At 36.7% G+C, this 17,693-nt stretch overlaps 1 non-coding gene across 1 annotated transcript; it reads left to right on the top strand.

The window, feature by feature from the left end:
• Positions 1 to 387: 387 nt before the first annotated feature.
• On the top strand, positions 388 to 490 carry LOC113612474 (U6 spliceosomal RNA). Its single transcript, XR_003429863.1, has one exon. It is a non-coding gene; the product is annotated as a U6 spliceosomal RNA (small nuclear RNA).
• Positions 491 to 17,693: the final 17,203 nt, after the last annotated feature.

Here is a 17,693-nt window from a genome sequence, read left to right as displayed (position 1 = left end):
AAGTAAATCACTTAAATAAGCCAGATTAAAAGAAAAAGTCAAAATATTTTTGTGAAAACGATGATAACCACATGAACAGCAAAAGAATAAAAATGAAGATGTAGAAGAGGAGGATATCAAAATCATAAAACTGGGGGAGAGGAGAGTAAGAAAATGTAGATTCCTGTTTTTTTTCTTTTTTGGAATGTGATATGACTATCAGTCTAAAGCAAGTAGATATGGGAAGGGGATAACATACTTGAAAAACAGGGTAAGCACAAATCAAAAAACATATAACACATTAAAAAAACAAAAGTAAGAGAACACAAGCATAAAATAAAAGCAAACAAACCACAGAAAAGAAAAACAAAAAGAAAAAGAGAGGAACAAACAAACACAGAATCATGCTTGCTTTGGCAGCTCATATACTAAAATTGGAATGATACAGAGAAGATTAGCATGGCTCTTGCACAAGGATGACATGCAAATTCGTGAAGGATTCCACATTTTTAATCAAAGAGGAAATCAAAAAATGCCTAGAAACAAATGACAACAAAAACATGATGATGCAAAACCTATGGGATGTAGCAAAAGCAGTTCCAAGAGGGAAGTTTACAGCAATACAATCCTACCTCAAGAAACAAGAAAAATCTCAAATAAAAAACCTAACCTTACACCTAAAGTAACTAGAGAAAGAACAAACAAAAAACAGTTAGTAGAAGGAAAGAAATCATAAAGATTAGAGCAGAAATAAATGAAATAGAAATGAAGAAAACAATAGCAAAGATCAATGAAACTAAAATCTGGTTCTTTGAGAAGATAAATAAAATGGATAAACTTTTAGCCAGATTCATCAAGAAAAAAAGGGAGAGGACTCAAATCAATAAAATTAGAATGAAAAAGGAAAAGTTACAACTGACACAGCAGAAATACAAAGGATCATAAGAGACTACTACAAGCAACTATATGCCAATAAAATGGACAAGCTGGAAGAAATGGACAAATTCTTAGAAAAGTACAACCTTCTAAGACTGAACCAGGAAGAAATAGAAAATATGAACAGACCAATTCACAAGAAATGAACTTGAAACCATGATTAAAAATCTTCCAACAAACAAAACTCCAGGACCAGATACCTTCACTGGGGAATTCTATCAAACATTTAGAAAAGAGCTAATACCTATGCTTCTTAAACTCTTCCAAAAAATTTCAGAGGGAGGAATACCCCCAAGCTCATTCTATGAGGCCACCATCACCCTGATACCAAAACCGGACAAAGATGTCCCCAAAAGAGAAAATTACAGGCCAGTAGCACTGATGAATATAGATGCAAAAATCCTCAACAAAATACTAGCAAACAGAATCCAACAGCACATTAAAAGGGTCATGCACCATAATCAAGTGGGGTTTATCCCAGGGATGCAAGGATTCTTCAGTACACACAAATTAATCAATGTGATATACCACATTAACAAATTGAAGAATAAAAAATCATAGATCATCTCAATAGGTAAGTTGAATTCTTTATTATTCTTAAAGTTATGAGCCATTAAATGTTGTCCAGGCTCATGGGTCAAATCAGAGATGGCCAGGACCTAAAGATCAGGTAGGCCATCAGAGATTACATTAACTCTAAAATGGTCCCAAGTATTATGAAACAAATTCAAGGAGGTGACCAAAATGTCAGGGGGACCTGGAAGCGGCAACAGTGGATAAAAAACAAAAGCAAAACTAAGGAGTGTAAAATAATAAAAGCAACAATTAATGTACAAGAGGGGAAATTAGAGTATATTAATAATGAGATATTTCTTATTTTTTTCTTTTCAAAACAGTAAAATTGAAACCAAAGAAATAAAATCCTAACATCAATGGACCTTGAGGGTATGATGCTAAGTGAAACAAGTCACATGGAGAAAGACAAACACAATATGGTTTCACTCATATGTGGAATATAAAAAACAAACAAAAAATGAAATAAATGCACAAACCAAACAAAAATAAACATGTAGATATAGAGAACAGAGTAGTGGTTACCAGAGGGGAAGGGGTGGGGTGAGGGCTAAATGGGTAAAGGGGAACAACTGTACGGTGATGGATGGAAATGAAGTTTTTGGTGGTGAGCACACTGCAGGGTATATAGAAGTAGAAATATAATGTTGTATATATGAAACTTACATAATGTTATAAACCAACGTTACCTCAATAAATGGCCTAAATGGGAAAAGAGTCTAAAAAAAAAAAAAAGAGTGGATATGTGTTTAACTGATTCACTTTGCTGTACATCAGAAACTAACACAACATTGTAAATCAACTGTACTCCAATAAAAATTAAAAAAAAATAAAATTATATCAACTTGAAAAAAAAGTGGAGAAAATCTAAATATTAAAGAAAATGACTGTGAAATCAAGTGAAAGAGACATGGCATTTTTTAAAGAATAAGTTAATGAGATGTGCAAATATATGCACAGGAAAATGCAAATGGGCAAAAAAAGAGGAAACCTGAATAAACCAATGACCTAGAACATTTTTTTTAATATGACAAAATTACTCTAAAATGCATTTGACAAACTTTTAAAAATATGGGTGTTTTCAAAGTTTCAAAAGAACAGATTCTTTCAATTCATTTTACCTATTTATTTTTTCAATGTTTCATTTTTAATCATATTAAAAAAATTTAAGGCAGTATATACATGACATATGAGCTCCACTCTTAGTCTTCAAGGCTCCCTGCTCCTCACAGTGATCCCATTGATCTCTTTTATTTTACTTAATAGATGCTCAATAAGGGTTTTTTAAAATTTGCTATATTGGAGAAAGATTTCCAAAGTGTTATATAAACCTATCATAACACAATAAAATTTTGTAATGATCACTTTTAAAAATAGTAAATTTCATAACAATCTCAAATTATAAATGCCAAAATTCTAAAGTAAGCCCCAGTAAAATAAATATTGCAGTAAATTGAAAGAAATACTACAATATAGACTAGTACAAACTGAGATGTTAAAATATTAGTATTATATAATATAATCCTTCATTTCATTAGATCAAGGAAATAGACAAAAATATGGTCATTAATATTCTGAATAGGCATTTGATGAAAAACAACACATTTTCCTCATTTAGAAAATGTCTAGGAATAATAAAGAATAAAAATAGTAAACTAAGAATAAAAGGGTTTTTAATAGATTTAAACAGTACTTAATGTAGTGCAAATAAAAGATAAAAGGATATCTCTAATTGCCTTTAGAATTTATTATGTTCTATATATTCTCACCATATTCAATAACATTAGGTGTTTAGTTCAAGATAGTGGACTGAGCATATACTTTCTCCAAAATCCTTTGTAATAATGATGAGGTATGAGGAATTAATAAATTGGTAACAGCACTATAGCACGAGGAATAGTATTATCAGCAGACTAGAAATTGTGAGGCATTTCTCAAAAATATATTAATCAGAAAACATCAGATTGTAAAAGAAACAAGTGTAAAAAATGATGTATCGATATATACACACACATACATATATACCCAGCATTTTACACTAAAGACAGGCATAGTCAATTTTTTAAAATGACGACAGTGAAAATGGCAAATTGTGCAAATCCAAAAGTTTATCCTTCCACAAAAGTAATAAATAAATTGACAAAACTGTCAAACTCTTTTGGAACTGTAGACTCTAATCCAAACCTTATAGCAACCAGGGAAACAATCAAGAAAAGATAGCTGAATCTTAGTAAAAGAACTTCATGGTATTTTGACTTATCCTGGTAACCATCCCCACCTTCTCAGTATAGCAGTGGCCTTGACGACAATAGCTGTGATTACCAGTACAGGTATGTTATACCAAAGAGAGCAAAATGGACCTTATTCTAAAAGAAAAATGTGGTTGTTAGTTTGGACTCATTTTGTGGGTCCCTGAAGGGTTGTATCAAAGGACTTGTCTTTATTTAGCCTAACTTGGAACTTTCTAAAGGCTAAGGCAGCTACCAAGGCGGAGGGGACACCTGTGGAAAACATTTAAAAGCAAATGTATTAGCTGCTACTTCTTGAGTTAACACCAGTTGGGGCAAAAAATACTCTAACCAAAATGTTGAGAGAGAAGGCTAGGGAATGAGATGCTTTGGGAAATAAGGACTTTGAAAAGGTTCCACATATTCCTGGAAATCTAGAAGGTCATGTGTATGCCAGGGCTGGGTACATGCTCATAAAAGATGTGAGAGGGTTCTAAGCTCCTACTTATCACTAAACTTCAGGGTTTGTGCAAATAGGAATTGAAGTTTAAGGCAGAATTGTAAACCCCTTGCTGAGCACTGAAGGTATGCCCCAACGCTCACGCAGAGCCAAGTTGCAAAGATTGGTAGATTTACTGGGTTCCAGACATTTAGAAAATCTCTGTTCAGTAACTAGCTCACCACTAAATTAATGGAAAAGGGACTTCAGTAATAACATAAAATAATATAGAATTGATGAAATTTGTTCATAAAAATCACAAAACAAAACAAAAAACGACTATAACAAGCATCAACAATAAACCCTGGGAAGGGAGGAAAATGTGATTTGCAGAGTTGCCACATTATAATAGTCAAAATATCCAGTTTCTAACCAAAGTGCAAGTACAAATACTGCATGATTCCAGTTACATGAGGTATCTGAAGTAGTGAAATTCATAGAAAAAGAAAGTAGAATGATGTTTGCCAGGGTCTGAGGGGAGGGGAAGGAGGGAAGTTGTTGTTTACTGGGTATACAGTTTCAGATTTGCAAGATGAAAATTTTCTGGAGATGTTTCACAACAACGTGAAAATACATAATGCTACTGAACTGTACACTTACAAATGGTTGCGATGGTAAATCTTATGTTATGTGCTTTTTACTACAATAAAAATATCTAACCTTTATTAAGGAGCTACAAAAAGAGGAGCAACTAAACAAAGCAAGCAGAAGGACAGAAACAGAAAGGATTAGAGTGTAGCTAAATCAAATAAAAAATAAAAAAACAATAATCAACAAAACCAAAGGATAGTTCTTTGAAAAGATCACCAATATTGACAAGCCATTAGATAAAGTGATGAAGAAAAATAGAGAAGTGTTAAATTACTAAAATTAGGAATGAAAGTAGGGACATTACTACTGACATTAAGAAATAAAAGGGATTACAAGATAACACTATGAATATTTGTATGTCGATATAGACAACCTAGATAAAAAGGACAAATTCCTTTAAACATGCAAACTACCAAAACTGACTCAAAAATAAATAGAAAATCTGAATAGACCTGTAAAAAGTATAGAGATTAAATAAGTAACAAAAAAATCCCAATACATAAAAGCCCAAGCCAAGATGGCTACACTTACAATTTCTACCAAACAGTTAAAGAATAATAAATGCTAATTCTTTACAAAACCTTCCAGGAATCAAAAAGAGGAATGAACACTTGCCAACTCATTCTATGAGGCTATAATTACCCTGATACCAAAACTACACACAAATACCAAAAGAAAGTACAACAAAAGACTAATCTCTTATAAATATAGATGCAAAAATCATCAACAATACACCAACAAGCCAAACCTAGCAATACATAAAAGAATTAAGCACCATGACCAGTAGAATTTATTCCAAGAATACAGGTTGATTTAATATATGAAAATCAATTAATGTAATACACCATATAAATGAATACAGGCAAAAACCACATAATCATCTCAATAGAAACAGAAAAAGCATTTGACAAAAATTCAACACTCCTTCATGATAAAAAATCATTTAAACTAGAATTAAAAAGAAACTTCTTCAACATGACACACAGCATCTATGAAAAACCCACAGTTAACATCACTGTGATAAAACAATTAAATATTTTCCCTCCAAGATCCAAAATAAGACATGGATGTCTGTTCTTGCCACTTAACTTCAACAATATACTAGAAGTTCTAGCCATAAAAATTATGTGAGAAATGAAATAATACAGAGCCAGACTAAAAGAAAGGAATAAAACCACCTCTATTCACAGATGCAATGATCTTATATATAGAAAATCCTAAAAATCCATACAAAAATTAGTAGAGTTAATAAACAAGTTCAGCAAATTTGAAAGATGCAGAATCCACATATAAATATCAGTTGTATTTCTGTAGAAGAGCAGTGAATAATCCAAAAATAAAATTAAGGAAATAAATCCATTTATAATAGCATTGAAAATAATAAAATAGTTAGGAATACTTTTTTTTTTTTTTTTTTGCGGTACGCGGGCCCCTCACTGTTGTGGCCTCTCCCGTTGTGGAGCACAGGCTCCGGACGCGCAGGCTCAGCGGCCATGGCTCACGGGCCTAGCCACTGCGTGGCATGTGGGATCCTCCCGGACCGGGGCACGAACCCGTGTCCCCTGCATCGGCAGGCAGACTCCCAACCACTGCGCCACCAGGGAAGCCCCACTTAGGAATACTTTTAAACTAGGAGTTGTTAGGAGCTCAGCTGAGCTGGAAAGAGCTCATCTGTCTGGTGTCAGAGTAGCGGAATAAAGCAATAAGCTAAAATGGAAGTAACAGTGAAATCTTTAATCACATACTGTGATGGCATAAACAAAAAGTCTAACCTAAGAAAACACTGACTTTCCCCTGATTCATTCTCCCCCATGGAATGGCACACTCATCAAGGCTCAGGTGGCCAGCAAAGACATGGGTGTGATCCCATTCTCAAGGGAGTATGGAACAAAAGGCTCCTGCAGTTTTATGAAACCAGAGACCATGGGAAGAGAGAGATGGATGGCTGGGGGTAAAATAATTCTGAGTACCGAATTAGAATAAGGAAGAGTGTCTTTAAGGTTTTCCACTTCTTCCCTGATAAGGAGGTTTTGACAGGGTTACTTACATGAAGAAACCTTAGCCAGTGTCCTGAGATAAAGACACACCTAGGAATGAGGGCACTTGCCAGGGAATGCAAATACGTAAAGAAGAGTATGACAGGCCAGATGGACTTGAGTCCTTGACTGCAATTTCCCTCAGAGACTGGAATTCATTGGCTGTGCATGAAGTCTGGTGTGGGAAGGGCAGCATTCCACCCGTGAGACCTGCCGGGTAAAACCTATGTAATTGCTATGGTTGGATATGAAAAATCACACAGAGGCTTTTGGGCAGGAGCCAGACTCCTCAGAATGTTGAAGACATATACTGAAAACAATAAAATATCGTTGAAATAAACCAAAGAAGATAAATAAATAGAAAGTCACTCTATGTTCATGGGGGTGGAAGAATTAATATTATTATTTTTTTTTATTTTATTTTTTTGCGGTACACGGGCCTCTCACTGTTGTGGCCTCTCCCGTTGCGGAGCACAGGCTCCGGACGCGCAGGCTCAGCGGCCATGGCTCACGGGCCCAGCCGCTCCGCGGCATGTGGGATCCTCCCGGACCGGGGCACGAACCCGTGTCCCCTGCACCGGCAGGTGGACTCTCAACCACTGCGCCACCAGGGAAGCCCCAGAATTAATATTATTAATACAGCACTACTACTCAACAAAACCATCTATAGATTCAATGGAATCCCTGTCAAAATGCCAAGTCCATATTTTTTTTTAAAATGAGAACCAGATGCTAAAATTCACATGGGAATTTTCCAGAAAGTGTGTGGGAGAACCAACATTAAAACCTCTGTTTTTGACCCCCAATTTAGCTTTTCCCCAATAACATACACTGCTTCATGAATGTGCCAAACAATATAATGTAAAAATAATTTTAAAATCAGTAGCACTACCATTTTTTTCGGACTTCTCATGTGGTTATCTCATACTAAATAGAATAAAAATAATACGTTTCATGTCAGTGAGCTAAACAAACACTAGTGTTCATGATATCAAGTTTCCTAATATCTGGCTTATGGTAGGATTTCACTTTCCCTGGCCCTTGAAGTTATAAAGCCATATGACTCACTGTGGCTAATCAAATGTAAACAGACATGGCAGGAATCACTATTAAGCTGATGCTCAACTCTCCAGCCCAACTCTTCCTGTACTGCAGCATATGTGAAAGCATACGTTGATGGGGTGTCTCCATGAAAATAGGTCCTGAATAACTACAATGAGCAAAAGCCTTTGGCAATGCACACTGGACCTGTATTATGAATGAAAAATAAACTTTTGTGGTTTTAAGTACTGAGATTTTGAGATCATTTTTTACTGTAGCAAATTATAACTTACCCTTACTAGTTGAGATTTATATAAAATTCAAATGGATTCTTGCAATTGTATTTATCTACACACACACACACAAACAGATGTGTGTGTATCAAAAGTAGGCATTATTCCTATTAATTATCTACAAAATCTAACATAAAAGCATAGTTAGAAAATCTAATTCTTATAAAACATTTCAATCTGATTTCTTCTACAAAGTCTACTCTTTTTGTCATGCATAATTCCATAAGAGCTTGTATTAAAAAGAAGCCTTGACAAGCTTTGACCCACATGACATTATGAGATACTTCCTTGAATAGGACAATAAACCTATTAATTACCCTTTAAAAAATAATTTCAAGTCATATCCTTAATACATTTTGCACTCTATTCCCAAGATTTAGTAACAATTACACAGTGAAGAAGGGTATCAGATGACATTCTATCCTTATGACAGATGGTTTGATTACAGTATTCAAAAACATAAAAGTACAGTGAAGTCAACACCTTGAGCTGCATGGCACTTCCAGGCAGCAGACACTAATTGGAGAAAATGTCTGTATGGGTTTAAAGTCGATTGCTATTCAATTTCTCTCCAAAATATTTGACAGGTCCCCCACTGACAAATTATTTTGAAATCTACATGTAGGAGAACTATCCTAATATATCCTACTTGAGTTTTGAAGAGGGAGAGAATCTTATTAAGATCAAATTTTTATCCATGTGCAAATTAAATAGTCTGCCTGAAATATACAAGTATTTCTTTGGGTGATTTATTAAGGAAATATATTGAAATTTTTCTTGGGAGCTGGGAGCACAGAAAGAGGAATCAGTTTTTCTGCTCAAGTAACTGTATGACATCAAAGTATCTAGATAAGAGTGAAAAATTCAGTAAATCACCCCTGATGGCCTTCAGCCAACAGAAATGATGTTTAGTGTGCATTTTCATTTCTCAGTAAGACTGTAAAATTTAATTGGTGCAGTCACTATGGAAAACAGTATGGAGGTTCCTCAAAAAAAGCTGAGACCAGAACTACCATATGATCCAGCAGTCCCACTTTTGGATATTTATCCAAAGAAAATGAAAACACTAAATTGAAAAGATGTATGTACCCCCATGTTCATTGCAGCATTATTTACGGTAGCCAAGACATAGAAACAATCTAAGTGTCCATGACAGACAAATGAATAAAGAAAATATGAGATACACACACACACACACACACACAGGAATATTACTCAGCCATAAAATGATAAGGGTTAATATCCAAAATATACAAAGAACTCATACACCACAAAAAACTTTAAAAACAACAACTGATTAAAAATGGGCAGAAGACCTGAATAGACATTTTTCCAAGGAAGACATACAAATGGCTAACAGACACATGAAAAGGTGATCAACATCAGTAATCATCAGGGAAATGCAAATCAAAACCACAATGAGAGATCACCTCACACATGTCAGAATGGTTATTCTAAAAATGACAACAAATAACAAGTGTTGCCAAGGATGTGGAGAAAAGGGAACCCTCATGCATACTGTTCTCCATAGTGGCTGCACCATTGACATTCCCACCAACAGTACAGGATGGTTCCCTTTTTTCCACACCCTCTCCAGCATTTATTGTTTGTAGATTTTTTATGATGCTCATTCTGACTGGAGTGAGGTGATACCACATTGTAGTTTTGATTTGCATTTCTCTAATAATTAGAGATGTTGAGCATTTTTTCATGTGCCTGTTGGCCATCTGTATGTCTTCTCTGGAGAAATGTCTACTTAGGTCTTCTGCCCATTTTTTGTTTGGATTGTTGGGTTTTTATGATATTAAGTTGTATGAGCTATTTATATATTTTGGAAATTAACCCCTTTTCAGGTGCATCATTTGCAAATATTTTCTCCCATTCTGTAGGTTGTCTTTTTGTTTTGTTTATGTTTCCTTTGCTGTGCAAAAGCTTTTAAGTTTTATTAGATCCCATTTGTTTAGTTTTATTTTTATTTCCAATACTCTAGGAGACAGATCCAAAAAGATATTGCTGCGATTTATGTCAAAGAGTATTCTGCCTATGTTTTCCACTAGTTTTATAGTATCTGGTCTTACATCTAGGTCGTTAATCCATTTTGAGTTTATTTTTATATATGGTGTTAGAGAATACTTGAATTTCATTCTTTTACATGTAGCTGTACAGTTTTCCCAGCACCACTTATCGAATAGACTGTCTTTTTTCCATTGTATATTCTTGCCTCCTTTGTCAGAGATTAATTGACCGTAAGTGCATGGGTTTGGTTCTTGACTCTCTGTCCTCTTCAATTGATCTATGTGTCTGTTTTTGTGCCAGTACCATACTGTTTTATTAATGTAGCTTTGTAGTATAGTCTGAAATCAGGGCGTCTGATTCCTCCAGCTCTGTTTCTCTTTTTCAAGATTGCATTGTCTGAGGAGCTTCAAGATGGTGGAAGAGTAAGACGTGGAGATCACCTTCCTCCCTACAGATACATCAGAAATACAACTACATGTGGAAATGCTCCTATAGAATGCCTACTGAATGCTGGCAGAAGACCTCAGACCTCCCAAAAGGCAAGAAACTCCCCACATACCTGGGTGGGGCAAAAGAAAAAAGAAAAACAGAGACAAAAGGATAGGGACGGGACCTGCACCAGGGGGAGGGAGCTGTGAAGGAGGAAAGGTTTCCACACACTAGAAAGCCCCTTAGCGGGCGGAGACTGTGGGTGGCAGAGGGGGGAAGCTTCAGAGCCACGGAGGAGAGCGCAGCCACAGAGGTGTGGAGGACAAAGTGGAGAGATTCCCGTACATAGGAGCGGTGCAGACCAGCACTCACAAGCCCGAGAGGCTTCTCTGCTCACCCGCCAGGGCGGGCGGGGGCTGGGAGCTGAGGCTCAGGCTTCAGTCGGATCCAGGGAGAGGACTGGGGTTGTCTGCGTGAACAGAGCCTGAAGGGAGCTAGTGCACCACAGCTAGCCGGGAGGGAGACCGGGAAAAAGTCTGGACCTTCCGAAGAGGCAAGAGACTTTTTCTTCCCTCTTTGTTTCTGGGTCAACGAGGAGAGGGGATTAAGAGCACTGCTTAAAGGAGTTCCAGAGACGGGCATGAGCCGCTGCTATCAGCGCTGACCCCAGAAACAGGCATGAGACGCTAAGGCTGCTGCTGCTGCCACCAAGAAGCCTGTGAGCAAGCACAGGTCACTATCCACACTGACCCTCCCAGGAGCCTGTGAAGCCTGCCATTGCCATGGTCCCGTGATCCAGGGAAAACTTCCCCAGGAGAATGCAAGGCATGCCTCAGGTTGTTGCAACATCATGCCAGCCTCTGCTGCTGCAGGCTCGCCCCTCATCCATACCCCTTCCTCCCCCTGGCCTGAGTGAGGCAGAGCGTCCGAATCAGCTGCTCCTTTAACCCCGTCCTGTCTGAGCGAAAAATAGACGCCTTCAGCCAACCTACATGCAGAGGCAGGTCCAAATCCAAAGCTGAACCCTGGGAGCTGTGCAAACAAAGAAGAGAAAGGGAAATTTCTCCCAGCAGCCTCAGGAGCACTGGATTAAAGCTCCACAATCAACTTGATGTACCCTGCATCTGTGGAATACCTGAATAGACAACGAATCATTCCAAATTGAGGAGGCAGACTTTGGGAGCAAAGATATTTTCTTCCCCCCTTTTTCTCTTTCTGTGAGTGTGTATGTGTATGCTTCTGTGTGAGATTTTTTCTGTATATCTTTGCTTTTAACATTTGTCCTACGTTCTGTCTGGCCAGGTTTTTTTGTTTTGTTTTCTTTCTTTTACTTTAAAAAATTTTTTTCTTAATAATTATTTTTTATTTTAATTATTTTATTTTATTTTACTTTATTTTATTCTATTTTATTTTATCCTCATTCTTTCTTTCTATTTGTTCTCCCTTTTATTCTGAGCCGTGTGGATGAAAGGCTCTTGGCGCTCCAGCCAGTAGTCAGTGTTGTGCCTCTGAGGTTGGGAGAGCCAAATTCAGGACACTGGTCCACAACAAACCTATGAGCTCCACGTAATATCAAACAGCAAAAATCTCCCAGAGATCTCCATCTCAACGCCAAGACCCAGCTTCGTTCAATGACCAGCAAGATACAGTGCTGGAAACCCTATGCCAAACAACTAGCAAGACAGAAATGCAACCCCATCCATTAGCAGAGAGGCTGCCTAAAATCATAATAATTCCACAGACACCCCAAAACTCACCACCAGACATGGACCTGCCCACCAGAAAGACAAGATCCAGCCTCACACACCAGAACACAGGCACTAGGCCCCTCCACAAGGAAGCCTATGCAACCGACTGAACCAACCTTAGACACTGGGGACAGACACCAAAAACAAAGGGAGCTACGAACCTGCAGCCTGTGAATAGGAGACCCCAAACACAGTAGGATAAGCAAAATGAGAAGACAGAAAAACACACAGCACATGAAGGAGCAAGATAAAAACCCACCAGACCTAACAAATGAAGAGGAAATAGGCAGTCAACCTGAAAAAGAATTCAGAGTAATGACAGTAAAGACGATCCAAAATCTTGGAAATAGAATGGAGAAAATACAAGAAACGTTTAACAAGGACCTAGAAGAACTAAAGGCCAAACAAACAATCATGAACAACACAATAAATGAAATTAAAAATTCTCTAGAAGAGATCAATAGCAGAATAACTGAGGCAGAAGAACGGAGAGGTGACCTGGAAGATAAAATAGTGGAAATAACTACTGCAGAGCAGAATAAAGAAAAAAGAAAGAAAAGAACTGAGGACACTCTCAGAGACCTCTGGGACAACATTAAACGCACAAACATTTGAATTATAGGGGTCCCAGAAGAAGAAGAGAAAAAGAAAGGGAATAACAAAATATTTTAACAGATTATAGTTGAAAATTTTGCTAATATGGGAAAGGAAATAGATAGTCAAGTCCAGGAAGCACAGAGAGTCTGATACAAGATAAATCCAAGGAGAAACACACCAAGACACATATTAATCAAACTATCAAAAATGAAATACAAAGAAAACATATTAAAAGCAGCAAGGGAAAAACAACAAATAACACACAAGGGAATCCCCATAAGGTTAACAGCTGATCTTTCAGCAGAAACACTGCGAGCCAGAAAGGACTGGCAGGACATATTTAAAGTGATGAAGGAGAAAAACCTACAACCAAGATTACTCTACCTAGCAAGGATCTCATTCAGATTTGATGGAGAAATTAAAACCTTTACATATAAGCAAAAGCTAAGAGAATTCAGCACTACCAAACCAGCTTTACTACAAATGCTAAAGCAACTTCTCTAGGCAGGAAACACAAGAGAAGGAAAAGACCTACAATAACAAACCCAAAACAATTAAGAAAATGGGAATAGGAACATACATATTGATAATTACCTTAACTGTAAATGGATTAAATGCTCCATCCAAAAGACAAAGACTGGCTGAATGGATACAAAAACAAGACCCATATATATGCTGTCTACAAGAGACTCACTTCAGACCTACGGGCACATACAGACTGAAAGTGAAGGGATAGAGAAAAATATTCCATGGAAATCAAAAGAAAGCTGGAGTAGCAAATCTCATATCAGACAAAAGAGACTTTAAAATAAAGACTATTACAAGAGACAAAGAAGGACACTACATAATGATCAAGTGATTGATCCAAGAAGAAGGTATAACAATTGTAAATATTTATGCACCCAATATAGGAGCACCTGAATACATAAGGCAAATACCAGCAGCCATAAAAGGGGAAAGCAACAGCAACACAATCATAGTAGGGGATTTCAACACACCACTTTCACCAATGAACAGATCGTCCAAAATGAAGATAAATAAGGAAACACAAGCTTTAAATGATACATTAAACAAGATGGACTTAATTGATATTTATAGGACATTTCATCCACAAACAGGGGAATACACATTCTCCTTAAGTGCTCATGGAATGTTCTCCAGGATAGGTCATATCTTGGGTCACAAATCAAGCCTTGGTAAATTTTAGAAAACTGAAATTGTATCAAGTATCTTTTCTGACCACAACGCTATGAGACTAGGTATCAGTTACAGGAAAAAATCTGTAAAAAATACAAACACATGGAGGCTAAACAATACACTACTTAATAACCAAGAGATCACTGCAGAAATCAAAGAGGAAATAAAAAAAAAAAACCTAGAAACAAATGACAATGAAAACACAACGACCCAAAACCTATGGGATGCAGCAAAAGCAGTTCTAAGAGGGAAGTTTACAGCAATACAATCCTACCTTAAGAAACAAGAAACATGTCAATTAAACAACCTAACCTTACACCTAAAACAATTAGACAAAGAAGAACAAAAAAAACTCCAAAGTTGGCAGAAGGAAACAAATCATAAAGTTCAGATCAGAAATAAATGAAAAATGGAAACGATAGCAAAGATCAATAAAACGAAAAGCTGGTTCTTTGAGAATACGATCAACCACTAGCCAGACTCATCAAGAAAAAAAGGGAGAAGACTCAAATCAACAGAATGAGAAATGAAAAAGGAGAAGTAACAACTGACACTGCAGAAACAGAAAGGATCATGAGGCATTATTACAAGTATCTATATGCCAATATAATGGAAAACCTGGAAGAAATGGACAAATTCTTAGAAAAGTACAGCCTTCTAAGACTGGACCAAGAAGAAATAGAAAATATTAACAGACCAATCACAAGCACTGAAATTGAAACTGTGATTAAAAATCTTCCAACAAATAAAAGCCCAGGACCAGATGGCTTCACAGGCGAATTCTATCAAACATTTAGAGAAGAGCTAACAGCTATCCTTCTCAAACTCTTCCAAAATATAGCAGAGGGAGGAACACTCCCAAACTCACCTTCTGAGGCCACCACCACCCTGATATCAAAACCAGACAAAGATGTCACCAAAAAAGAAAACTAGAGGCAAATATCACTGATGAACATAGATGCAAAAATCCTCAACAAAATACTAGCAAACAGAATCCAACAGCACATTAAAAGGATCATACACCATGATCAAGTGGGGTTTATTCCAGGAATGCAAGGATTCTTCAATATATGCAAATCAATCAATGCGATACACCATATTAACAAATTGAAGTAGAAAAACCATATGATCATCTCAATTGATTCAAACAAAGCTTTCGACAAATTTCAACACCCATTTATGGTAAAAACCCTGCAGAAAGTAGGCATAGAGGGAACTTTCCTCAACATAATAAAGGCCATATATGAGAAACCCACAACCAACATCGTCCTCGATGGTGAAAAACTGAAACCATTTCAACTAAGATCAGGAACAAGACAAGGTTGCCCGCTCTCACCAATATTATTCAACATAGTTTTGGACGTTGTAGCCACAGCAATCATAGAAGAAAAAGAAATAAAAAGAATCCAAATTGGTAAAGAAGCGATAAAGCTGTCACTGTTTGCAGATGACATGATACTATACATAGAGAATACTAAAGATGCTACCAGAAAACTACTAGAGCTAATCAATGACTTTGGTAATATAACAGGATACAAAATTAATGCACAGAAATCTCTGGCATTCCTATACACTAATGATGAAAAATTTGAAAGTGAAATTAAGAAAACAGTCCCATTTACCACTGTAACAAAAAGAATAAAATACCTAGGAATAAACCTACCTAAGGAGACAAAAGACCTGTACGCATAAAATTATAAAACACTGATGAAAGAAATTAAAGATGATACAAATATCAACATTGCATAGATGACTCTACGATTCAAAGCAATCTACAGATTCAATGCAATCCCTATCAAACTGCCACTGGAATTTTTCACAGAGCTAGAACAAAAAATTTTACAGTTTGTATGGAAACACAAAACAGCCCGAATAGCCTAAGCAATTTAGAGAACGCAAAACGGAGCTGGAGGAATCAGGCTCCCTGACTTCAGACTATACTACAAAGCTACAGTAATCAAGGCACTATGGCACTGGCACAAAAACAGAAATAAAGATCAATGGAACAGCATAGATAGCCCAGAAATAAACCCAAGCACATATGGTCACTTTATCTTTGATAAAGGAGGCACAAATATACAATGGAGAAAAGACAGCCTCTTCAATAAGTGGTGCTGGGAAAATTGGACAGGTACATGTAAAAGTATGAAATTAGAACACTCCCTAACCTTATACACAAAAATAAACTCAAAATGGATTAACGACCTAAATGTAAGGCCAGACACTATCAAACTCTTAGAGGAAAACATAGGCAGAACACTCCATGACATAAATCACAGCAAGATCCTTTTTGACCCACCTCCTAGAGAAATGGAAATAAAAACAAAAATAAACAAATGGGACCTAATGAAACTTAAAAGCTTTCGCACACCAAAAGACAACCCTCAGAATGGGAGAAAATATTTTCAAATGAAGCAACTGACAAAGGATTAATCTCCAAAACATACAAGCAGCTCATGCAGCTCAATATCCAAAAAACAAACAACCCAATCCAAAAATGGGCAGAAGACCTAAATAGACATTTCTCCAAAGAAGATATACAGACTGCCAACAAACACATGAAAGAATGCTCAACATCATTAATCATTAGAGAAATGCAAATCAAAACTACAATGAGGTATCATCTCACACCAGTCAGAATGGCCATCATCAAAAAATCTAGAAACAATAAATGCTGGAGAGGGTGTGGAGAAAAGGGAACACTCTTGCACTGTTGGTGGGAATGTAAATTGATACAGCCACTATGGGAACAGTATGGAGATTCCTTAAAAAACTAAAAATAGAACTACCATATGACTCAGCAATCCCACTACTGGGCATATACCCTGAGAAAACCATAATTCAAAAAGAGTCAGGTACCAAAATGTTCATTGCAGCTCTATTTTCAATAGCCAGGACATGGAAGTAACCTAAATGTCCACCAACAGATGAATGGGTAAAGAAGATGTGGCACATATTTACAATGGAATATTACGCAGCCATAGAAAGAAATGAAATTGAGTTATTTGTAGTGAGGTGGATGGACCTAGAGTCTGTCATACAGAGTGAAGTAAGTCAGAAAGAGAAAAACAAATACTGTATACTAACACATATATATGGAATCTAAGACAAAAAAAAAAAGGTCATGAAGAACCTAGGGGCAAGACGGCAATAAAGACATAGAACTACTAGAGAATGGACTTGAGGATATGGGGAGGGGGAACGGTAAGCTGTGAGAAAGTGAGAGAGTGGCATGTACATATATACACTACCAAACATAAAATAGATAGCTAGTGGGAAGCAGCCACATGGCACAGGGAGATCACCTGGGTGCTTTGTGACCACCTAGAGGGGTAGGATAGGGAGAGTGGGAGGAAGGGAAATGCAAGAGGGAAGAGATATGGGAACATATGTATATGTATAACTGATTCACTTCGTTATAAACAGAAACTAACACACAACTGTAAAGCAATTATACTCCAATAAAGATGTTTAAAAAAAAGATTGCTTTGTCTGTTTCGGGTCCTTTGTGTTTCCATACAAATTTTTAA

Source organism: Aethalodelphis obliquidens, unplaced genomic scaffold, assembly GCF_003676395.1.
Source record: "Aethalodelphis obliquidens isolate GAN/ISIS:26980383/991018 unplaced genomic scaffold, ASM367639v1 scaffold77, whole genome shotgun sequence".
NCBI lineage: Eukaryota > Metazoa > Chordata > Mammalia > Artiodactyla > Delphinidae > Aethalodelphis > Aethalodelphis obliquidens.
This window is presented reverse-complemented; position numbering and strand designations above follow the sequence as displayed.